At 41.2% G+C, this 24,967-nt stretch overlaps 1 protein-coding gene across 1 annotated transcript in view; it reads left to right on the top strand.

The window, feature by feature from the left end:
• LOC122794496 overlaps positions 1–24,967 on the top strand; it is a 613,529-nt gene that overhangs the window by 449,891 nt on the left and 138,671 nt on the right. The gene's annotated exons all lie outside the window — the stretch shown is intronic.

Consider the following 24,967-nt stretch of genomic DNA (forward strand, 5'->3'; position numbering starts at 1 on the left):
TGACATTTTCCTTTTCTGGATGACAAGAACCCAACAGCAATAAGGTAAAATGAAAGATAAGAAACAACCCACAACAGGGCACTTATCTGAAACACGGCTTGGGAACCAGCACAGACATCACAAGAGCTAAACACTATGTGAATACCCTTGCAGCAGTAGCTAGACCAAAGGGTAATTCGAAGGGAGAGGGGGAGAGAGATGATAATGAGATCCTGACTTCTGATCTACAGGAATGTGTTGATATACATCTTTTAAATCAGAGGTCACTAGAAACTTTCAAAGGGGAAACAAGGAATACGTTGTGAAGTGACAACATTTTGAAACTGGGCACCATCAGAAAGGAGGACAGAAAGGGAAGTTCAAGAACTTGTCTTAAGAATATTTTTTTCTTGGCACCAGAAACATCTCTGAAAAAAACATTTTCCCTGAGGAGCAAGGACAGCTTCTATCACCCCGTGAATAAGCATATACTGAACAACAGGAGGGGGAAAAAAGAATTTGGTCTGGTGGGATAGGATGAATCTCCCAAAAAGGTAGAAGAGACTCCCAATGCCATCAGTAACTTTCTGCTCTTGCAGAACCCATTTATTGGAAACTATTGCTAAAGAGATATGGATGCTCAGACGTTTTGGAAGAATTAAGGGACTGGGGGGTGGTTCATATACTCATTCAGACTTACCAGACTGTCCTTTGTTTTGGGGGTCCAACTTTTTTCAAACCTCTATGCCATTGCTTTTTAAACTTTTGCTTAGCAGCAGCTTGCTAGGTCTGTTTACTTTAACTTCTAAAGACAGTTGTACAGGGAGCATTGAATCCCTTAGCAAACTTATAGATGGAAGGCTGAAAAATCTGAGAGATTCCTTGAATCAGCTTTCCCTTCTCATCACACTTTAAAATGACCTGTGCAGCAGAAGATCCAAGAATATGTCTCTATCCAAGGGATAATTCAAAAATTTTATAATTTTATTTTTTGACATCCTCTGGGAGGTTATGAGAGCACAGCCAGGTAAACCTCATAACAGATCCAGTGGCAGTAACTCTAGAAGTGGCATAAGCAGAATCACATGCACATTTCAAACAGTGGGTAGTCACCTGAGATACAGATGTAACAAAGTTACACAAGGCAGATAAAGAGTTGGAGGCTGATATAATGGTTAATGTGTTTACCTCACGGGTACAAGGTACAGGGTTTAAATTTCACCTTTGGAAAGGAAATTGTCTAGATAGTTGCCACAAAGGCTGCTAGCCTATTACTTATTTATGAACTTTACTGGTTGGTGGTTGGCATAATGGTTAAGGTGTTCACCATGGGAACAGTTAGATTTCTTCTCAGATGAGGAAACAGATGCCAAAACACTCCTCTCATTCTCACAAAAGGTGAGCATAAATTTCAACACAATAGACTGAAAGCAGAGAATTCTAAAAACAAGTGCTGCAAAAGAATACACTTTTCTCCCCAAATCAAACCAAACACTTCCCATGCTTGTCTGAAGGCTAGAGATTAGTATTAACTAAATAGTTTAGCAGTGTCAGCTGTATTCATTAAAGCAACAGCCACTGGTCGGTAGATCAAGAGTGGAATGAGCATATAAAAACTTAAAAGACTGAGAAACTTTATACAACCTATCTACTGTCTTGGGGATAGCATGCTGGCTGTCAGCCAAAAAAAAACCCTCCAGAGCAGGGGGAATTGGGAGTACATTCTGGAAATTCATGATTTTTCCATTAAAACAAATCACTTATTTTGGAAATGGGACAGACCTAACCACACTCCATGAATTAGAAACCTGGGAAGTCAAACAGAATATGGCGGTGCAGCGGTTAACATTGTTGCCTCACAGCAAGAGGTTCTCTGGTTCGATTCTTGGCTGGGGTGCCTTCTGTGTGGAGTTTGCATGTTCTCCCTGTGTTCGCGTGGGTTTCCTCCGGGTACTCCGGTTTCCTCCCACATTCCAAAAAAAACATGCATCTGGAGCATTTCTCCCCAGGCCTCCGCTGAAAACAGGCTCTGTTGAACCTAGTCGGACTATCCCGGTCAACAAATGCTAAATAAAATAAAAAATAAAATAAAAATGTCCCTTCAAATCATTTTGGGGGTTCAAAATCTTGAATCTCTTCAGAAAACTAAGAATCCCTTTTTCTTTTACTGGAAACAACCATACTGGAAGAGCATGAACTAAACCCCTGAGCTATGCACAATAAAATTACTTCTGTTCAAAGTAACTGAGATAGGAGAAAACGTGTCTTAAGTTTTTGTTTCATTTTGACAGGAATTTCCAAAAACAGATTAACTTTTTCCAGGAAAAAAACTCACAAGGGGTGGGCAGACTTTTTGGTTAGAGACAGTAGCATTCTCTGTCTCTTCTCCCAGGAATGAGAAGTGTGGCTCTCCTTTGACCGCCAGGGGCACTACGAAAGCGGCAGGAGGTGTCTAATCCCAAGATCTGTAGTGCCTACAGGACCTACACCAGCAGAAGCCAGGGAAAAAAAGATGAGGGGTCTGAGGAACTAGTTCTGGCCACAGTAGTCTCATTATCTGTGGATGAGGTACTTCAGCAGCCTGCTGTTATGGCAGAGGCTGTTAACAATTTTATAATTTTCTTTTTCGGATACTGGAAGAAGGAAGAATTGACACACCAGTAAGTTGTCCCATGATTAAGCTGAAAAAGATGCCCAATTCCTGAAGAAGCCTGGCAACAGTAGTTGCTGAAAACAGGGAGGTAGTAAAAACGCAACTTTTCCCTCGTAAAAAAACACAGTAAAAAGCAGTTTACTTTTGGGGACTGGAGAAAATTATTTTTTAAAGTAAACAAACTTTCAACTGAGAAAATATAAAAAATTGAAGCTTAGTTTAAGAGTAATTAAAAGTCAGGTGACAATCATTAAAAACACTTTACTAACATTATTAATTTACAGAAAAAATACAATTTGCGTAATAAAAAGTAGAAGTTTTTTTCCACCTAATATGTAAATGTCTGCGCATCAATGGAGCAATGTTAGTGGACTATCAATCCTCAAAAGCCCACAAAGATGCGCACTCTTTAATGACAGGAAAGCTCTGAATTGTTTAGCACCCAAACGTGTCTTTTAGCCAGCCCTGCTCAAGCTGACTAATGGTTTGGGCACATGGAAGGTACCCTGAAGCTATGAAAACTGGCAGGCTGTTATATCCTTAGCAGGTTATAACCCATACAGATTAGGGTGTCTATGTTTGTTCATTGAATAAAACTAACAGTGAATGGCTTATACTCAAACATTAAACTTCAAACATTAAGTATTATTGAAGATATTTATTTTCGAATGTTGTTTGTCTTTTGACTTTTCCCGGTTAGGGGTCACCACAGTGGAACCTTATGACTGTGCTAATGACTGGCAGTAGATTTTCACGAACGCAGAGGTGCCAGCTTGACGTCCAACCTTCAACGAAGGCACGCCCATTTACGCATGTCTTTCGAATGCCCTCCCAACCGCGGGGAGGACATGCAGACTCCACACAGAAGGCACTCCCTGCACTCCAGCCAAGAATCGAATGGGAGAACCTCTTGCTGTGAGGCAACAACGCTACGGCTGCACCACCGCGGATACACTAAATTTATTTTCGAATGTAACATCATCAAATGGCCATAGTTGGCCAACATCACAAATGTCTGATGATGCTGTACACCTTCTCAACCAAGTTGGGGGGATGTACCCCCCATACCACCCCTAACTATATATACCAACTCTGAGATCTCACTACATTGGGGAATAGAACAAATTTATAAAAGGGTTTGTTTAGCTTACCTTATGCATTGCTGTTAATTCCTGGTTGTTGGCCAATTACGGCCATTCGATGATATTTTCAAAGAGAAGCATCTTTGGTAATATTAATGTTCAAGGTTTAATAGAGTATTAGCCGTTGGCTGTTAGTTTTATTCGATGAATGAACACAGACCCCAGATCAGGTTACTGCAGCAGTGGTTCACATGAAGAACATCAAAAGATGTCACAGGTGGACGTCACTCATACCTCAGACATGCTGATGTCCAGGTCAGAGGGCATCCAAGGGTGCAAAGTTCTAGAACCTGGACCAGATGAAATGCTTCAGGAGCATGTGTCCCAAATGTAAAGTATGATGAACAAAATTCACCTATCCATTAGAAATCGATACTATTACATTACCAAGTTGCATTTCTGGATGTCGGTCAATCCAAAAACACTTGATGTTTATCATCATGCAAGCCAACATTTTCTCACACATTCCTCATCTGCTGCAATATAGATGTGTGGTACACACACAGATATCCTCTTCTACAAAGTAAATAAATTAAAAAAAGAAAGAAAAAGAAAAACAGATAACTTGTGTATATAGCTGGTTATCATACGTTTTCAAATATCTTAAGAATATTTTAGCTATCAAGTTGCTGTTGTGTTACAACATTCTTCAAATATTATTCCTCACAGAAATATATTTCTGAGGGATTATTACTTTCTAAATTTAACATGCTAAAACAAGTACTGTTATTACAGTTTTTTTTATCCTACCTTTGTGAAGTAGTTGATACTGTAGGTGATGGTGTGCATGGTGACAGGGTGACCCCGGATGAAAAAGCCCCCAAAGTAAACCCTCTGCAGGTTATGAAGCCTGGCGTAGAGACATGCGAGCTGTCCTATGTCATTACTGATCATATGCAAGAGGCTCTTGGCCATGTCTTCTTTAGAAAATTCTACAGAAAGCATAAAAAGAAAATAAGACAAAAAAAAAACACAAAAAAATCACTTTTTCTGTCATCAGATTTTTCAGCTTTACAAGGGAAGCAAAGACTGATCCAACATACTCTAAACCGCCAGCCACAATAATCACAATATGAATCTAAGCAAAGTACATCTTATCTTCCCAAGCTCAGTGACTTAGCAGCATGTACAAGGTCCACTGATATGCTAAGCTACCAAAACACATCCTTGAACTCAGTAATGTACTGACCTACACACCACCTTACTACTGTAAAGTGCAGAAACCTGGACAGTGAAAGCAGGGCAGTTGTGGAAGCCAGAGGTGACGGAGTTGAAGTGCTGGAGACAGGTGGCAGGATGCCCAATGTGGGACAAAAGAAGAAATGAGGAAATTAGTGCAGAAGCCCAAGTAGCTCCAACTGCAGAAAAGTTCAAAGAAAACAGACTACAGCAATTTGGATACATGTACAGGAAAACAGAATCTGGTGAGGAAGGTTTGGGATGGACAGCAAGAAGGCAAAAGGAAACATTGGCATCCAGTAAAATGATGTACAGATTTTTTTTCAAATCTTTAGTTTATTTTTATTTCATTAACAATATTTTGATGTACAATAGCAAGGCATACTTTACTGATAATGACCAATATTCATAGACAGATAAGGCTACTGATAAGTCAAACAACAAGTAAATACATTTGAGACTAGTTTTCTTAATATGAAAGGGAAAAAGACAATTACAAAAGGAGCATATAATTATTTAACACAATTCTATATAGTACAACTGGCACAAAATTGAAGATCGGTGGTTGAGTAGAGGATGAGATAAACGCAACATTTACATAACTGATTACATACACTGCTACATTTTGTTAAGTTTAGTATTTAATTGTTTTGTTACTGTGAAAACTCTTAAAAGTAACAGTCAAAGAATACCATTAGTTGGGTTATTTGAAGAGAAGGACTAGTACTAGTATAGGAGAACAGAAACAAACCAATTCTACATTATTTCAGGATACAATTTAGAGTAAGATTCCAAAACATGAGGTACTTCAAGCATTTGTTATTATTGTCTTTAGTTAGTTTATGGCATAAAATATAGAGAAAATAATAATAATCCAGAAGGCAGAAATTGCAACAAACACACTATTTAAAGCACCTTTAAAACTTTATTCCATAAACACTTTCGGCTAGAAAATACCAGCCTTCTTCAGACATTCAAAAAATCATATGACTAACTCTTTTATAGCCCAACCCAACCACTAGCTGGTATGTGAACTTCAAAAACTCAGTTGTGGTATTTAAAAATTGTTGAAATTCTGGTATTAAAACAGAACCATCCCAAGCAATAAACAAATTATCTAAAAAACGAGCATACATCCTAACATACTTGAAAAAATCATTATTAAATAAATAATGCAATTCTCATACTAACATAACCACATTTACATATAGTGGCCCAAGGTGAGCCCATGGCCACACCTGTTACTTGTTTAAAATGCTGCCCATCATAATACAAAAAGTTGTTATGTAAAACAATTTCAAGTAAATGGGAAATTGTATGCATCTTTCTTAGCCTGTTCAACATGTAGTCAGTAAAAAATGTAGTAAACCATTCTATCCCAATAGTATGGGGGATGCAAGTAAATACGTCTTTTATATCAATTGTCAGAAAAAAACCTTCACTGAACTGTTGTACGTCATTACATTTCACCAAAAAATCCCAACAGTCCCGACAAAGATGTTCAATAGGAACCAAGTAGTGCTTTAATTGTTCATCAATAAACTTTGCTATATAGTATTTCTTTGAAGAAGTACCATCAACAATGGGTCGAATGGGGGGGTTATACAAGTCTATGTAATTTTGGCACCCCAAAAATCGTGGCCAACTTAGGAGCTGTATTACAAACACAATTATACTGCTCCACAGTCAGCTGACCCTGGATTAACATTAACATTAACCTGGGGTTGGGAGGGTGGCCTAATGGTTGAGGTGTTTGCCTTACAAACACAAGGTGCAGGGCTTGAATCTCACAAGGGATAATTGGCTAGGCTTAAAATGGCTCGCAAGGGCGTTTAGCCTAGTACTAACCTATAAACATAGCATATAAAAAACAATCTACTCTTATTATATGAGCTATTAATTTCATTAAGGGATGCCTCAACATAAGAATCCTCATACAACAGTTGGGAGCATGCGTTGGTTATAGTCCACCTGGTCCATGATAATGATACCCCCTCCTTTATCAGGCTGCATAAACTGAAGAGAGCCTGACTTTTTAATATCATCCATTAGATTACATTGCACAGAAGGTAAGTTAAAGGAAACCTGTAGGGTGTTGTTTTTAAGCAAGTGTCTCAAATCCAGTTCACATGCATTTTTAACATAGGATGCTGGTCAGGACTGAAGGCACAGGGGATGCATAAATTTGCTGGTAATAAATAACTGTTGTTAAACAGACAAGTTCAGGTTTCTCACATATAATTTCAAGTCTATTAAAGTTTTAGACAGATTGTCCACACCCCACCACCACCCCCAACTAAGGAAACCACAGTAAAAAACTTTTCTAAAGCACACTTCACCTTACTTAAGACAGAGGTGGTAAGTTAAACAGCCCCCACGCTAAAGGATAACGCTGCCGAAGATGCAGAAACTTTTACAAATGCACTCTGTGAGCACCTACAAGGATGCATGGATCGTGCCATCCCTAGCAAAATCAAGACTCACTCCTCTAAGAGAAGGAAACCAGTTTGGTGGACCCCTGCAATAAACAGGTTATACAATAGGAGGAGAAAACTAGTTCAGAAAAAAAGCAAATCCCAAGAAGGAAAGACAACCCTGATCAGTATCCGTAAGAAACCGAGGTCCCTCATAAAATCATCCAAGGCTAACTTCGAAAGAAAAATAGCCAAGGATTCAAAAGATAACCACAAAGCCTTCTTTAGCTATGTTAAGAATTTAAGTGGCAACTCACACATATGCACTGAACTAGTGCAAAATAGCACAAAATATACTGAACCTACTGATATTGCCAACATCCTGGCAGATAGATTCAGTGCAAACTTCACCCCCCTCTCACCTCCAAAAGGGCCCACAACAATACCAAAAAGTGTAGTGTCCCACAAATCACAGAAGCACAGGTGAAAACAGCCCTTTCAAAAGCCAAAAACACAGAGTCAATGGGACCAGATGGTATCCCAGGCTGCGTCTTGCACAAACTACAGAACGAACTAACCCCCAACCTAAACACGCTGTTCAACCTCAGCCTCTCCATAGGCTCTGTGCCCATAGAATGGCGCACAGCAACGGTTATTCGTCTCCACAAAGGAGGGGCCACAGCTGACCCTGGTAACCATCTGACTAGCCTGGTCTGCAAGGCTATGGAGTGCATCATCATGGAACTCATTAACAAAGACACTGGGACCTCCAAACACTTGACCCGACCCAGTTCGGCTTTGTTAAGGGCAGATCATGCCTACTAAACCTGGTTGACTTCTTCGAGACAGTCACCAAGGCCATAGATGAGGGAAAGGAGGTTCACACAGCCTACCTTGACCTCGCCAAGGCTTTCGACACCATTCTCCACTCAGGTATTACAGAAAAACTCACCAGCCTGAACATAAACCCCTACGTCACGAGATGGGTTGCCAAATGGCTTACAGACAGAACTTGCACGGTAAGAAGAGCGGGCTCCAGGTCCGACTCTAAACCAGTCACAAGTGGTGTTCCACAAGGCTCGGTCCCGAGAACCCTACTGTTCCGCATGTACTTCTCAGAAGTACAGGCAAACACAGGAGGACTATGGCTAACCATGTTCGCCGATGACTGCAAACTGGGAGCCATAACTGACTCTCCGGCTGACACGGGCATCCTCCAAAAGGGCCTTACTGAGAAGGACACGGTGTCAAAGACATGGCCTCAAGCTAAATGCCAAAAAAATGCATAGTCATCCCGTTTGGGGAAAAACAAAACGCCCACGAATTACCACATAGGTGGCAGCGCCCTTAATACAGAAGAGGTAATAAGAGATCTGGGGACCCAGGTATATAGTAAACTCTCCTTTGACAATAATATTGCCAAAGTAGTTAGAAAATCCTTCGATGTGGCCCATCTAATTACTAAAGGGTTCGCATCTAGAAATAAAGAGGTTATAGTGCCCCTCTACTCATCACTCATTAGACCCATCATAGAGTACAATGCCCCATTTGAGATGTACCTCACAAGACACTTCCAACAGCTGGAAAGACCATAAAAGTACCTCACCAAGAGGATTATTGGTCTCAAACATATGTCCTATGCAGACCGACTGAAAAAAACTCCGGCTGTACTCAATGGCATATCGCTTACTCAGAGGTGATCTCTGCCTGACTTACAAAGCCATGTCCAACTCAGATTTGATGGACATGCTCCACCTAAAGAAATCCAAGTCACTGTGAGCCATGCACTCTAGTGAGCAAAACCTCGCTACAACAACAAATAAACATGCTGGAGGGATAGATTCCTGTCACAGAGACTCCCCCTTGCTTTGGAACAAAATTCCAAATTACATCAGGCAGAGCCCCTCACTAACACTCTTCAAGACAAACCTTGACGAGTGGATAGGTAACAGAAAATACACGCCTCGGATCACTTCATTTGGCTCTGCTTGACAGAGGATCAGTTGGGGCGGCGAAAGCCGAACCACTCTGGCTAGGCTTATAAATGCCCTCAGGCAGATAGCCTAGTACCTACCTATGAACCTATCAGCTCTTCTCATAGGTATAAATGTCAGGCCGTCACTAAACAAGTCTCTATGGGTCTGAGTTATATTATAACTGCTAAAATTGTATACACTAAAATCCCCAGTACAGTGTTTTATAATACTCCAAAAATAGAAAACTGCATGCAGAAAGAAAACAGTCTCTCTCTCAAAAGTCCGTCCAACAAATTTAACTGCACGCCAGTAAAAAATATGACCACAAAGTAGATTATCCTTTTAATTAATAAACAAACAGGATTTTGTCCCACTCATAGAACCGGAACTTCATCAGATACCTTTACTAAAATGTACAAAAACATTTAAAAGAATGATTGTCCAATCAAATCATTCAAATCTGACACACCTTCAAAATTCAACCAATAAAAATGTCTAAAATAGACACACCCCCTGCAAAGAGTACATATCGTAATCAACATTTCCTGATTAAATAAAAATTAAACAAACTAACAAACCTCATATAGGTTTAAAATATTAGCATGATGATGCATAAATAAAAACAAATGGTCAACTGGACAGAGCTTATGATACTGAAACAGCTTCATTTAAACCAGGCCAGCAGTGGGCCACTAACTGCAACTGCCAAGACAGCTCTACTTTCTCAAGTAACAGTGGCCATGCTCCTCCTCTATCAGACACTTCTAGGACCTGCAGCACAATAAATCTAAACACATGATCACTATGGGCATTAGTATGCCTGGCAAGAGCATTGGTAATTTTTCTCGCTCGAAAATCGGAAAGTTATTCCCCAATCCGACTTTTAAACTTCCGCTCAGTCTTGCCAACATAAAAGCAGGGGCAAGCCAAGCAGTGGGTACAACAGACAACCTTACTGGTGTTACAACTGGGTTTACCATAAAAATTAATAATTTGATGATTAATCTCAATTTGGCTAACTTCTAATATGTGCTTACAAAAAATGCAAGCACCACACTTCCTCATATACCCTTTAATGTTTGTAAATTTAGAGTGCTCAAATATGTGCTTCAAATTGACATCTTTTTTTAAAAACTAGAATTGGATTCTCACCAGTTCTTTCCCTCACATGTTCATTAGCCAGGACATTCCAATTCTTTACTAGAAAATCTTTGATGGCATAACTGTCCTGGCTAAAGGGGGTGATTAATACACTGGTGAAATATCTAACTTCAGTGTTAGAGTTGTGACCCAAAGTTTGGGAGGGTGCATCTGTAGCAATATCATTAACTAGAGGACTGTTCACCATAACATACGGACCATCAGTGCCCGTGGGTGCAGACTGATCACCCAACAGAGGTTGAAAGTGACCATTAGCTCTTTTTTTTTTTTCACTTCAAAGATCAGCTCATTTATGAACCATTCAGGATAACCCCTGTTCAGGAACATTGTTTTCAACAACTCACACTCCTCTAAAAATTTAAGCCAATTAGTAACAGTGTGTGCGGCTCTGACTAACTGACCTTTAAATATGGCCCGTTTTTGAAATAATGGATGATTGCTGTGGCAAAGTAAAAACGAATTGGAATAAATAGGCTTACGAAATATCTCTGCAGTAAGCCTACATTTAACTAAATCTTTTATCACTAAAACATCTAAATAAGAAATTTGTGCAACATCCATTACAAGTGTAAATTTTAGAAAACTCGTAGTACTATTAATAAAAGTAATGAACTGATTGATCAAATGGATGTCCCAGGACCACAAAATAAAAATGTCATCCTGGTACTGAACATAAACGTCACAAATGGAAAAATATGGGGAAGCCAACGAAAACTTTTGTTAACACATCAACATAATATTGGCATACAACCCCCTGCATGCAGAACCCATTGCAATACCGCCCTTTTGGAGATGTAACTCCTTCTCAAACAGAATAAAATATGATTTCAGAACTAAATCTCTAACAAACGTTCATAGGTGTTAATGGTGTTTTGTGAAAGGCCTTTACTGGCCAAAAACTCAAAAAACACTCCTCCCCTAGGGAGTGTGGAATCACGGTGTATAAATCTTTGATGTTAATTGTAAGAAAAGTACAGTTGTGTACACTAACCATAAATGTAGATGTTCAAGTGTATTCACTGTTGCAATCATCACATTTGGGTTATCTGCTTGCAGTAGCCCTCAGTTGGCCTGATTATCAAAGTCTTGGGATCCTGCGTCAGTTGCTGTCTCATCTTCCATGACTTCAGGTAGTCAGGGGTATAAGGCATGCAGCCGACGCCAGTTTCTCTTGCCCCAGATGTCAGGTGCCTCCATAATTAAATACATATATATATATATATATATATATATATATATATATATATACACACACACAAGATTATACCTCCAACAAAAAAGCAAATACACCAAAAAGCTTTTAAGCATAGTAAAGGAGAATAGAGGTATAGCCAAAAGAAGTCAGGGGACTGGAGGGAGGGTAACCAGGACTGCAACAGTGAATACACTCTACATTTATGTTAAGTGTACACAACTGTACTATGTTATTTGTGGTTCACAGCTGCAGTCATCACATTTGGGTAGATTCCCAAAGCTAAGGATGGGAGGAGGAATTTAGATAGCATTTCGACCAGCTATAAGGCCCTGTAAGACTGCAGTGGCAAAGCCAGCTCTGGATTTAGAGAAAATTGGCAAATAGTAATGATTGGTGAAAGTACGTATAGAACTCCAGGTATCAGCTTCTAGGATGTCCCTGGTAGGGACACCTCTGAGAAAGGCTGTAGGGGTAGATGCAGCCCTGGCTGAGTGTGGTCTTATCCCCTGTGGGGTGGGTTTTTCATGGTGCTTATGACAGAAATGAATGAAATTGCCTATCCATTTAGAAATGGTTTGCTTTGAAATGGCCTTCCCCTCTGCCCCTGCAGCAAATGCCACCAGCAGTTGTTCAGATTTCCTTTGAGGTTTAGTCCTCTCCAAGTAAAATCTAAGTTGTCTGTGCACATCTAAGGAGTGCATTATCCATTCCCCTTTGTTCTGTGGATTAGAAAAGAAGGTTGGCAAATGAATGGACTGATTAAGAGCCACACTGGATACTACCTTGGGCATGTAGAAGGGACTGGTCCTGAGGGACACCCTGTCCGCATGAAAGATGATGAAAGGCTCCACTGTTATAAGGGCCTGTAATTCAGATAGCCTTCTTGCAGAAGTGATTGCTAAGAAGAAGGCTGTTTTCCAAGAAAGGAATTTTAACTCTGCAAACAAGCTCTGCAAGCAGCTGGCTCAAAAGGAGGTAGAGTGAGATTTTCCAATACAAAGTTAAGGTCCCAGGCTGGAGTTGGGGCTCTCCTGGGTGGTCTTAAGTTTTTGGCTCCTCTGAGAAACTGCTTGCACAGTGGATGCGAGAAGAGAGGTGGTTCTGTGTTGTAATGGGCTGAAATGGCTGAGGCATGAATTTTGATGGAGGAAAAACAACGGCCCTTGTGAAGCATCTCAGTTAAGTATTGAAGAATCTGAGGTAAACTGGGTGCTGCTGTGCCCATCCCTTGAGTTTGGTTCCAGGAACAGAATCTTTTCCATTTTTCAGCACAAGATTTTCTAGTGCTAGGCCTCCTTGCCTCCAAAATGACATCCAAAACTTGTTTACTGAGGGGTGGTAATGGAGAGATTAGGTAAATAGCCAGGCTGCCAAGTTCAGGGTTTGAAGCTATGGATGCAGAATCTGGCCCTCCCCAGTAGGGGTATGAGGCAGGTGCCATGGTGCCAGCAGTGACATACTGCACAAGAGGGGGTACCACTGTTGGCATGGCCAGTCTGGTGCAATCAATATCGTCCTTGGTTTGTCCTGTTTGATCTTTAGTAGTACTTTGGAGAGGAGAGGCAGAGGAGGAAAGGCATAAACTGATAGATTTTTCCAGATGAAGGACAGGGCATCCACTTTCCAAGCTTGTATGTGGGGAGTCCCTGTGCAGAATTTGTCCAATTGGTAGTTCTGGGAGGGAGGCAAACAGGGCTATATCTAGGCTCCCCCATTTGTTTATCAACATGTTGAAAGTTTTTGGTTCCAGTTTCCACTTGTGTGGGTCCATGAGATTTCTGCTTAGTTCGTCCGCCAGTGTATTTAGCTTTCCTGGCAGGAATTGAGCCTGTAGATGCACTTGGTAGCTCAAGGCTGTGTTCCACAGAGTCATGGCTAGCCTGCAGAGGGGGTATGAATGGGTACCTCCCTGCTTGTTTATGTACCACATAACAGTGGTGCTGTCCGTCTTTACCATTAATTGTCCTGGAAGAATGTGGTCCTTGAAGGCTGTCAGAGCATTCTGTACAGCTAGCATTTCTTTTTGATTGATATGCAGGTGCATTTGACTTGGGTTCCATTTGCTATGAATGCACTTCCCTGCCAGGTGAGCCCCCCATGCATAGTCTGATGCATCTGTTATTAGGGTTTGGGCGGCAGGGGGTAGAGTGAATGGTAGTCCCTTGTTTTGGTGGCAGGCCTCTGCCCACCAAAGGAACTCAAACTGTAGACAAGGTACGATAGGAATCATTGCTTCTAGATCCTGAGAATGCTGACAGCATAGGCTTTTTAGATACCATTGTAGTTTCCTCATATGCAGTCTTGCATATAGAATTAGGAGAATGCAGGAGGCCATGAACCCCAAAGCTTGCAGTATTTGTCTTGCAGATGGCAGAGTTTTTGTGGATATTAGTTTGAAGTAAGTTGTCAAATGAATTTGTTTCTCTGGTGTGAGGAAAGCCATCTGGAAAGTTGTGTTCAAGTTTGCTCTCAGAAATATAACTTGTTGACAGGGTACAAGATGCGATATATTTTCGTTTATGGTGTACCCCTGACAAGTTAGCACCTTTTGTACAAATGCCAAATGATTCAAAAGTATGTCCTGGCTTTCTGCCTGAATTAGACAATCGTCCAGTTATGGGTATATTTGAATATTGGTATGGGTATATTTGAATATTTCTTTGCCTGCAAAAAGCAATGACTGGAGCTAGGCACTTCGTGAATACCCTGGGCGCAGTAGATAAGCCAAAGAGCAGTGCAGAGAACTGATAATGCATGTAGCCTGCTTTGAAGCATAGGTATCTTCTGCAAGATTCCCTGATTGGGATGTGCAGGTAGCTTCCTTTAGATCCAGTGTTGCCAACCAGGCATCCTTGCCTAGTATACGAAGCAACTGGTGAATGGTTAGCATCTTGAATTTTGGGATCACCAAAAAGGTGTTTAGGATAAAAAGGTCCAGGATAGGACGCCATGAGTTGTCTTTTCTGAGTACCAGGGAAAGTCTTGAGTAGAAACCTTGTCCCTTTTCCTCTTCTGGTACAGTTTGAATAGCCCTTATACTTAAGAGAAAGAGTACTTGCTTTTGAGCCTCTGCCCACTGATTTGGGGGTAGATCTGACCAACCGTTTGGGGTTGGCAACGTGTGGAAGTGAAATCTGTATCCTTGGGAAACGATACTTAAAACCCATTTGTCCTGGGTAATGAGTTCCCAGTTTTTTGCCTACAGAGCAATCTTTCCCCCTAAAGGAGCAGTCAGTTGAGAAGGGCTTGGAAGTTTTAAAGAGGAGTCATTGAGACAGTTTACCATAGGGGGAGTTAGGGGGAGTCTTACTACTCCCCGATTTGGAAGTGGGAACCCCCCCACTGCTTAGCCCTTTGAGTACCCTGGGACTGAAGCCTGGGTGTTCTGCTGGTTCTGGGTTTGGGCTGAGAAGGCCTGGAAGAGGTAGGAAAGGACCAATTCTTAGAGGGCCAATGCCTACTAAATCTTGGAGGCTGTACTTGTAGGAAATCTTTAACAGTTTGCATAGATTTAGCTTTTTCCCCATCTTTTTAAGTACTACTTCTGCTTTGTTGCTCAAAAGGTGTTCCTGATTTAAGGGAGCATCCAGCAATTTAGCTTTAACATGATCTTGCAAAGAGTGCTCCTGAAGCCAAGCATGCCTTTTAAGTACAGAACCAGTGACAGCAGCCCTGCAAGATGCCTCTAGTGAATCAAAACCACACTGCAAAGTAGGTTTTCAAACTTGTTCAACAGAATGCATTAAATCCTGTAAATCCTTATTTTCAACACAGTCAGGAATCAACATCATTTTCTGTTTAAGCAATCCAATAATATACTGTTGATACTTTTAACATACGAAACTGGCAGTTTAAGGCCCTAATAACCAAGGTTGCAGAAGTGCATACCTTCTTACCCTATCTATCCAGCGCCCTAGAATCTCTATCAGAGGGGGTAGGATTTTTGGCAGTAGTAGCCTTAATGCCCTTGGGTCCCTGTGAAATAGTCTCAGAATCCGCAGTAGGATTATTAAAAAAGGAACTTGCGAGAGTCAGGAACCCTGTAATATCTGTCAGGTTTTCTGGGAGCAGGAGGTAAAGAATCAGGGGCCAAGCTAGATTCTGAAAAGGCATCATCAACAATATCCAGTACAGGGGGGATAGCTAAAGGCCTGTGCTGAGGCAGGAGTAAGAAATCCCTAAGCCTCTTTTTAGAATCAGAGTAATCCTGGCTTTCCCAGCGAAAATGCTCCCTAACAGTATGCAAGGTTTCACCAAAAGAGAAATCCTCTGGAGGGGAAGCAGAGGGAACAGAGTCCTCTGCATCAGAATCCTCATAGGTAATTAAGGGTAAATCCTGGTCATCAGAGGAAACAGAAATTTCAGAATCCTGATCAGAAGTATCATAAGCAAAATCAGTCCTAGGTCTCCTAGAGGGGGAAGGTTGGCTTCCTCTGATTAAAGTAATAAGGTCTTCAGCCATTCTTATCATTTGTTTTTAAGCATAGAGGCCTGATCATGCCGTCTGGGTGTCAGTTTTCTAGGCATGGTTCAAGTTTTAGACCTTGAAGAAGAAGATGGCGTCGGTTTAATATGCAAGTCAGTAGGCCTGAATACACCCTCAGAAGCCAGTGCCTGCACAGTGGCTCCGGACCCATCCAAGGTACAGACATCCGCAGGTTCCACAGCTGAAGCATCTCGCGGCATACCGGACTCCGAATGGGTCTCAGTAGAGGCCTACGAATCTGAAGTAGCAGGTATCAGGGGCTGCGAAAGTGCCTCACCGAGTACCGGTGAACTGGTGACTAGCTTAGGAGAAGCGTCGTCAGCAGCTTTGGACCTAGGCGGCCTGTCTCCGTCTCTTTGCATTTTTTTTGGAATGTCGGTAGTTGGATGACTTACCGAAGACATAGCTGGATAACTGAACAGAGTACCAAAATATTTAGAAGCATAAATATACAAACGCCGAATAGTTTGTTGTTTAAATAAGGCACAAAACCGACAGTGAGGTACGTCGTGGTCAGGGCCCAGGCAAGGAATACAGTGCAAATGAAAATCTTTATGAGGTATTTGCTTTCCACAAGAAATACAATTATTGACTTTTACTGACATCTGTTTGGAGCAAGAAAAAGTTCCCCCAATGGGGTGCTTGGCTTTAGTTGAAGGCTTCGGTTCTGAAACTCAAAAATGAAAATTTCAGGAGATGGCCGACCGGCACTTCCGAACTGTTTCTGCTTCAGGCACCATACAGCAAGAAAGACTGATAAAATGGCATCGGCTGCATGCATTATACCCCTGACTATCTGATGTCATGAAAGATACGACAGCAACTGATGCAGGACCCAAGACTTCGATAATCAGGCCGACTGAGGGCTACTGCAAGCAGTAACCCAAGTACAGTTGTGTACACTTACCATAAATGTAGATGTTCGAGTGTATTCACTGTTGAAGTCATTATATTTGGGTAATCCTGCTGGCAGATTGCCCTCAGCCGGCCTGAATTCCAAAGTCTTGGGTCCTGCGTCGGCCACTGTCGCCTGTTCCCTGACGTCAGGTCATCATGGGTTTAAAAGATGCGGCTGACACCATTTTCTTTAGTTTTTCTTGCCCCAGATGTCAGGTGCCCCCTAAAAGGGTAGCCAAAATTTATATATATATATATATATATATATATATATATATATATATAAACATGCACCAATATAAACTTTACCTTCATCTACAAGAAAATACACCACATAGGTTGTATAAATCAGAGAAGGAAAGATAGGTTCCATCAGAAGAAAAGGGGGATGGTGGGTGGGTAACCTGGACTGCAACAGTGAATACACTCGAACATCTACATTTATGGTAAGTGTACATAACTGTACTATGTTCTTCGTGTTTCACTGTTGCAGTCATTACATTTGGGTAGAGTCCCAAAGCTAAGGTTGGGAGGCTGGAGCTAAACAGCATTAGGAGCGGCTATGAGGCCCTGCATAACTGCAGTGGCAAAGCCTGCCCTGGATTTAGAGTAGGATGGCAGATGATAGTGCAACTGAAGTAGCAGCCTCTAAAATGTCCTTGATAGGTACTCCCCTGAGAAAGGCTGCTGAAGTGGCTGCAGCTCTGGTTGAGTGTGGCCTAATGCCCTTAGGTACTGGCTTGCCATGGTGTACATAGCAAAAACGAATGCAGTGGCCTATCCACTTTGAAATAGTCTGCTTTGAGATAGCCTTTCCTTGTGATGCTGCAGCATATGCCACTAGTAATTGCTCTGTCTTTCTGAAAGTTTTGGTTCTGTCCAAGTAGAATCTAAGCTGTCTGTGTACGTCCAAAGAATGCAGAATTCTCTCCCCCTTGTTCTGTGGATTTGGGTAAAAGGCTGGCAGGTGAATAGTTTGGTTGAGAGCCACACTGGACACCACCTTAGGCATAAATGTTGGGTTTGTCCTCAGAGAGACCCTGTCTGGATAAAAAATGATGAAGGGTTCCACAGCCATGAGTGCCTATAGCTCTGAAACTCGCTTTGCAGAAGTTATTGCTAAGGAGCAGAGCTGTTTTCCAAGATAAACATTTTATATCAGCAGTAGCCGCTGGCAAGGAGACAGAGTAAGTTATTCCAGGACACAGTTGAGGTCCCATGCAGGCATTGGTGATCTCCTTGGAGGTCTTAAATTTTTGGCTCCTCTGAGGTACTGCTTTAATAAGGGATGAGAAAAGATTGGTGGCTCTATATTTTAATGAGCTGAAATGGCAGAGGTATGAATTTTGATAGATGAAAAAGATAGGCCTTTGTCCAGCATCTCAGTTAAGTATTGCAAAATCTGAGGAATATTTGGCTCAGCTGTATCAGTTCCTTCTGCCTGGTTCCAAGCACAGAATCTCTTCCATTTTCCAGCATACGATTTTCTAGTACTAGGCCTTCTGGCTTCCAAAATGACATCCATCACAACTTTACTGAGAGGTGTGTTTTGTATGACTACATTATTAGCCATGCTGTCAGGTTTAAAGTTGTGAGTTGGCTGTGTAGGATCCAACTGTTTTGCTGGGACAGTAGCTGAGGTATTTGAGGTAAGATCCAAGCTGGGCATTGAGACAAGCTCCTTGGTATCGGATACCAGTGCTGACGGGGCCAGTCTGGGGCAATCAGTATTATGCTTGGCTTCTCCTGTCTGACCTTTAGGAATACCTTGGGGAGGAGAGGCAGAGGGGGAAATGCATATACTGATAGGCTTTTCCAGCTGAAAGATAGGGCGTCCACTTTCCATGCTTGTCTGTGATAAATCCTCGTGCAGAATCGTTTTAGTTGGTAGTTGTGAGGGGAGGCAAATAAATCTATGTCCGGGCATCCCTATTTTCTTGTTACCATGCTGAAGACTTGTGGGTCCAGTTGCTACTCATGGGGATCCATGAGTGTTAGAAAAATATGTATTAACATATGTGTGCAATGCTTATTTGAAATAAGGGAAGATTAACACGTTTTTATTCTATATGCAGCATTAGTTTTATTTGAAACTGAAAACGTGATTTTCTGAAATTGTGCTTTCTGACACTGCAAGATGCACTCTGTCCTAGTTTGCTAGCACAGCAAAATACATGTTTATGCTTTGGAAATGTACTGGAAAGCAGGAGATTTTCTGCTAGGTCAGGAAATTAAATGGAGAATAATAATAATTTCTGTAGATCCATTCATTATAGACAATAAGCTCTGTTCGTGTTGATGAAAAAGTGCACAAGCTGCAGGAAAGTTAGATACTATAAACAATGAACTGCTTCAGAAATCTGTACTTGCATTGTGCTTGAATTAGCCATAGTACCTAGACTTGTAACATCACATAGCAAGAAAGTTATAATTGACCGGTGGTCGTCAAGGCCATCCTGTTTACTAAAAAATCTTTTTTAAACTTTGAAAAGTCAGCTAGAAATGTGAGAAACATCTGTAAAGTAACAGAATTGTGAACTGGTGATCTGCTACGTCAGTCATAGTGGGCAATGTCTTGAAAGAAAGGTATAATAACTGTGACACTTCCTGATTTAGTCAGACAAACTCTGTAACTGCATTTTTTGTCTCCTTGCGCAAGAATAAAGATACCTGAACTGAACCTTATGCTTTCGGTCTTTTGAAGTATTTTTCTTTAACATTTTTTGGTCCTTCGGACTGGAAACCCTCATTTAGCCTGGGATCAGATGGGCCAGGTGGCATGAAACTGTGCAATGAAGATACCACATCGGATCTTCTTCATTGAAAGACCTCCGACTGAATTGTCGTGCAAAAGAGGCCAGCCACTTTTCTGATCTATGACTGAAGGCGGGTTCCGTTTGAACAGTGAGTGACCAATCGCTGAGGCTCAGGTAGGGTGAATCTACTTTTTTCTGTTTTAGATCAGGGACTTGATTGTATTTGTTCTGTGAGAATTTTTAAAATTCAGGGACAGAAATATTGCTATCTTGTCATAGATCAGGGAAACAGAATGAGTAGGCAGGTAGTCTGAAGGGACTGTAAACACTTGGTGGTACCACATTTAAAAACAAAAGGGTTACGTAACATTTAAAAAGGTTAAGACAAAATGGGTAATACGTGCACAAAAACGAAAAGACCCCAAAGCCTACCGTTAACCGAAGACGCAAAATATATGCAATCACAGCGCGCCGACGTTAAATATTATACTAAATGGGTTAATAAATATGAAGTTGATGGGAAACATGAAAGATCCTCGCTTATCAAACTTATTAGACAGTTAAAAACTGATTCTAAAGGTCGGGTTAAAAAACAGCGTAAATTAGGAGTTCCTCCGGCACACAGGTGGATTGAGGAAGCAAACCGAAGAGAACAAAAGAATAAAAATTCAAAAGCAATGTTTCTAGACAAAGAGGATAATGACTTGGTTATAGCATCGGCCCCTCCGCCCACTCCGGTTTCGGTTCCCTTACCAGTTCCCTTACCGGAATATGAAGCAAAAGAACAAACTGGCCCACCTCCACGATATCCAGTTATTCCTATAAAACCACTACCGATTGTTAGAGATCCTATCGAGACTAGGTCTTGAACATGTAATTTAAAAGGGGATATTGAACTATATCAAATAAATGGAAATTCACGGGCTATGAGTGAAGAAGAGATATGCCCACTCATAGAAGTACCAAATCCTCAGGCAGGACAAGAAGGGCAGGACCCAACTCTCTTAGTATACAGACCGTGGACACCAGAAGACATCCGGAAAGCCACAGAGGGAATTCCCCATCCAAAAGTTAATTTTAGAAAGTTCTTAGAAGATTTACAGGGCATGAGATTAAGTTATCACTTAAACGGAGAGGAAGTAGAAAAAGTAATCAGACAAACAGTTGGTCCAGATTGGCACATGATCAGTGGCAACTGGAATCCCCGTGACACTGCACTTAGGCCCCTCCCACATAGCAGCGCAGAACTAGACAACAGAGTGAAAGGTCTGCAGACCGAATTTCTGAGAAATGGAAGCCTAGGGCAGACTGGACTTGCATTAATCAATGCATCCAACAAGAAAGTGAAACTGTTAATAGATATTTTACCAGATTATTAGAATGTTTTAATCACTGTGGAATGCAAGTGATTCCCCATATGAGCATCAGTTAAAGAATGCATTTTTGAAAAGCAGTATTGCACCCATAAGTAGTTTCATTACTAAACATATGGTAGACCATCGTACAAGCAGATTACAATCACTGCTTGAATATGCTAGACATGCCGAAAGGCATTTTAACAACAAAAAGAAGAAGAAAGCCCAAGTATTTGCTGTGGAAGATGGAGAAGTTTATTTAGTACAGTCCGGACAAAAGGGCAAAAAGAATGCCCAAGGAAACAAACAATCTGATCAGCGATCAGAGGACTTTGAAGGGAGAAAGAAAAGAGGTGAGTGCTTCAAATGCGGGAAAAAGGGACACTTGGCAAGGGATTGCAAGAAAAATAAGAAGGCAGCAGTGGAAGACAAAAACGATGAGGGTGAAGACTGACTATATGAAAGTCAGGAATCACTAGATAGGAATAATAGAGAAAAGACAAATGACAATGTGATAGAAAGAGCAGAGAATGTGATAGAGGAAGTGCAGGAAGCTACCGAAGAAAACGAAATATTAGACCTAGCCTTACTGAGCTTAGAGCTCTATTTGGCTGACACAAAACCAGAAGCGACACTCGTGGTAGAAGGGAGGGAAGTCAAATTTTTGTGCGATTCAGGGGCATCACGAACCCTGGTACACCCCTCCAAACTACCAGAAAATTCAGAATCACATTACTTTATACTAGTAAAAGCAGCTAATGGACAGCTGTATCGGGAGCCTCTCTCCCATAACATTACAATAACAGATCCTATTTCAGGATTAACCCAGAAAAGCAAAATTGTTGTTTCTGCAAAATGCCCAGTGAACCTTTTGGGCAGAGATCTTAAGCAACTATTAGGCATAGCAGTAGTTCTGACCATGCAGGGTATGGAAGCACAGCGACAAACTAATACTTTTGCAGTGCAAACGGAAGGTGAGACATTTTACTGGTACAGCCAGGACTTAGTTACGACTGGCCCTGGAGCAGTAACTGAAGAGTTAATGAATGTAGCTATCAGTAAGTTCCCCTCCCTTTGCATTGACATACAACACCTGTTGCACTGTACTCTGTATTATTGTAACACACCAGGACTTGACAAAGAATATGAACAAGAATTGTTTAAAAATCATGCAAACAGATTAGTACTGTGTAATTTGTACTGGGACATGAAAGGGAACAGTGTAGTTAGCTGTTCATTACCCCAGGAGTTCTTTTCACTTTACAAATCAAATCTAATACCACATGTTAGTTTAACTAAAGAGGAAGATTTAAAATGGATAGACCTAGGAGAAAAAGTTACAACATGGGAAAAACAGACAGAATCAGAACTGTAAGAACAGGGAATACAAAGACAGAAACTGAATTGGATAACACAAACACATCCAGCTGTACACTTGCAGTCCAGCAAAGACAGCTGAGAAGCCCTCTTATTAGAAGAGGAAGAAAAAGCTTTGTTAGATATACCAGAAACTCTCTGGTCAACAGGAAAATCAGACGTAGGACTTATTCGCACAGCAGGACCAGTTACTATCAAGCCAAAGTCAGCATTTAGACCACCTTGAGAAAAGATGCAGAGGCAGGTATTAAACCTATCATAGCAGCTTTGCTTAAGAAGGGAATACTGGTGGAATCTCCCGATTCGCCATGTAACACACCCTTATTTCCAGTTAGAAAAGCAAACGGAGAATGGCGTATGGTCCAAGATTTACAAGCTGTAAATGACGCAGTAATACCAAGAGCACCTACGGTGCCAGATCCACATACCTTGGTGAATGATTTAAAACCTCAACAGAAGTATTTTTCTGTGGTAGACATCAGCAATGCGTTCTTTTCGATACCGATACACCCTGACAGCCAGTATTGGTTTGCATTTACATTTCAGGGGAAGCGGTATACATATACGCGACTACCACAGGGTTATAGTGAAAGTCCAACAATATTCTCACAAGAGATGGCAAGCAATTTAGCGGGATTTATCCCACCGAGGGGTAGTCAAATTTTACTTTATGTTAATGACATCCTGCTGGCCGCCCCTACCCAGCAAGATTGTAAGGAAGATTCTATAGCATTATTAAAATTCCTAGCAGTTGAAGGACACAAAGTAAGCAAAAATAAATTGCAGCTTTGGAGAAAACAAGTGAAATACCTTTGATATGTAATATCCAAAGATGGCAGAACATTAGATGAGGACAGAAAAGTAGCGATCTTACAAGCACCAAAACCCACAACCAAGAAGGAAATTATGTCCTTCCTGGGTACGACTAATTTTTGTCGGAGCTGGATCCCAAACTATGCTTTGGAATCTGCACCTTTAACCAACCTGATTTTTAAGAAGCCCATGGCAGCACAAGATTTAATACAATGGACACCAGAAGCAGAATTAACTTTCTGCAAGCTGAAACAATTGATAGCATCATCATTAGTTTTAGGATTACCAAATTATCACAAATGTTTTTTCCAAACTGTAGATTGCAAGCAAGGTTATATGACATCAGTATTGACTCAACAGCATGGGGACAAACAACGCCCCATTGCTTATTATTCATCACAACTGGACTCAGTGGCGCGGTCTCTACCCCACTGTGTACAAGCAGTAGTTGCAGCTGAAATGGCAGTGCAGGCTTCAGCCTCAGTAGTGTTACTCCACCCTCTCACATTGAGAGTGCCTCATGCAGTCGCAATCATTTTACTGCAAGAAAAAGTAGCATATCTTTCCCTGCTAGGCATCTTTCTTGTATGACTATATTGCTGAGCCAACCTCACATGACAATTGAATGATGTACTACTTTGAATCCGTCTACCTTGCTCCCAACTCCTGTAGATGGCACACCCCATAACTGCCTGCAGGTAATTGAGCAAAAGACCTCATGGATGTTCCCGTGGATGATGTCGAGGTGACATATTACGTGGATGGCTCATGCAAAAGGAGTCCTACAGGACAGAACCTAACAGGTTATGCAGTAGTTTCTGATACTGAGATTGTAGAAGCAAAACCTCTACCACATAACTTATCTGCACAAGCAGCAGAGTTAATTGCCTTGACACGGGCATGTACCTTAGCAAAGGGAGCAAAGGGTAAAATGGTAAACATTTTTGCAGACAGCCAGTATGCTTTTTCTACTGTACATGTTTTTGCACAACAGTGGAAGAATCAAGGAATGGTGACATCTACTGGCAAACCGATTAACCATGCACAGTTTATTTTAGATTTGTTAGACTCTATTCAGTTGCCTCAGAAAGTAGCTATTTGTAAATGCATAGCTCATACAAAACAACAAGACAGGATTTCAAAAGGCAATGCGAGAGCCGACACAGCTGCAAAGCAAGCAGCCTCAGAAGCATTTCTTTTGAACGAGGAATTACAACCTTCTGAGATTTTAGACTTCGAAATGTTGATAACAATGCAGACACTTACTACACAAGCTGAAAAACAAAAATGGAAAAGACGAGGAGCAATTCTCAAGGAAGGGCTGCACATCTCCAAAGAGGGAAAACCGATATTACAGTCTAATTTATTTAGATATGCAGCTTTGTTGAGCCATGGGCACAGCCATGTCTCAACAGGAGGGATGGTACAGTTAGTGAATCGGGTATTCGCTATGTACGGGTTTACAAACTACACTAAAAAATTTTGCCTGTCATGCCACACTTGTAATAAACATCATGCACAAGGGGCATTAAAGCCCAAGCAAGGGAGTTTCCCTACACCACCGTATCCATTTCATACTATCTG

Source organism: Protopterus annectens, chromosome 2.part1 (genome assembly GCF_019279795.1).
Source record: "Protopterus annectens isolate FY-2018-M chromosome 2.part1, PAN1.0, whole genome shotgun sequence".
NCBI classification, from domain to species: domain Eukaryota; kingdom Metazoa; phylum Chordata; order Ceratodontiformes; family Protopteridae; genus Protopterus; species Protopterus annectens.